This window comes from Octopus sinensis, linkage group LG3 (assembly GCF_006345805.1).
Source record: "Octopus sinensis linkage group LG3, ASM634580v1, whole genome shotgun sequence".
Classification (NCBI taxonomy): domain Eukaryota; kingdom Metazoa; phylum Mollusca; class Cephalopoda; order Octopoda; family Octopodidae; genus Octopus; species Octopus sinensis.
The window spans coordinates 91,826,157-91,827,545 of record NC_042999.1 but is presented as its reverse complement, the minus strand read 5'-3'; the positions used below and the strand labels follow the sequence as shown (position 1 = coordinate 91,827,545).

At 33.0% G+C, this 1,389-nt stretch overlaps 1 long non-coding RNA gene across 1 annotated transcript in view; it reads right to left on the bottom strand.

Annotated features, from left to right (window-relative positions):
- Positions 1-1,053: 1,053 nt before the first annotated feature.
- The window catches only part of LOC118762768, a 25,042-nt gene continuing 24,706 nt past the window's right edge, over positions 1,054-1,389 (bottom strand). Inside the window, exon 3 of the long non-coding RNA XR_004998518.1 lies at positions 1,054-1,307. This is a non-coding gene — a long non-coding RNA (uncharacterized LOC118762768). The remainder of the gene's footprint in view (positions 1,308-1,389) is intronic.

Below are 1,389 nucleotides of genomic sequence, written 5' to 3'. Positions count from 1 at the left end.
ATATATATATATATTTATATAAATATATACATATATATATATATATATATATATATATATATATATATATATATATATATATATATGGCCTGCTCGCTTAGCCAGCGGGGTGGCGTCATTTGAAGGCTAAAACAATGCGAACGCATTGTGACCAGCGATGTGTAACAACATCTGATGGTCTGGTCGGTCACGTGATCACGTGATCACGTGATATATATATATATATATATATATATATGGCCTGTTCGCTTAGCCAGCGGGGTGGCGTCATTTGAAGGCTAAAACAATGCGAACGCATTGTGACCAGCGATGTGTAACAACATCTGATGGTCTGGTCGGTCACGTGATCACGTGATCACGTGATATATATATATATATATATATATATATATATTATATATATATATCGATGCTATTATACAAACCTCACGTAAGTCCAAAACGTTGCTTTTCCAGAAAACAAAAAAAATAGTTTCACCATTCTATTTCCTTTTACATTAGCAACTGTTTCATCTTAACAACAATACTTTGTTGGGTGCATAAATTCCTAACCCCAAGCATGTATGGTATTTTCTGCCAGAAATATTTTTGCAAAACTGTCATGTGTCGGAGTTACTACATTTTTCAAAAATGCTAAACCGTTGCGTTACTCTGACAATTTTCATATCTTGGCATCTGAAGCAGCTGGAAATACGATAGTTTGATCAAAAGAACCGGCTACTGGAAGAAATTAGATATTCAAAAACTGTATTTGGCCAAATTTGAACATACGACAGTTTAACATAATAACAATGATATATATATATATATATATAAAGCAAATAAGTAACAAGGATGTCCAGGTATCAGTGCATTATGGCCGTTTCAAGCAGCTCCATTTAATCGATCAATGCAAGCATTACATTAATTTGAAATGAACCGCTCTCTTCGGACCCATAAGACCATATAGGTTTTCAACATACAGGATACTCCATTATAATCAGTTAGCAAATTTTTCATCAGAACTAGTGAGAAAAAGGAATTACATTGCTTATTGCTATTATTGTAGCAGAATGAATATAGGGAGAAGATACTTAAAGCCTACTGTAATTTAGAGTGGCAGAAGAAAATAACAATGGGGGTCAAGAAAGACTAATGGTGATATAGCTACATTCACCTTTATCTTTATCGCAATCAAAAGATCTAATGCAGCAAGTGTTTTACATCTCTTTAGAATTAAAACCATTGGGAATTGACAGTTAAGTTCTTGTTGCTGGTGATAAATTAATTAATGTCAGATATTCTTCCCTACTCCTATTTTACTGTGACTATAAATTCGTTATGTCTGCATAAATGAACAGGTCTCAGAAAATGCTTGCAAGATAATGGTATATAGGTGATAATCAGAAA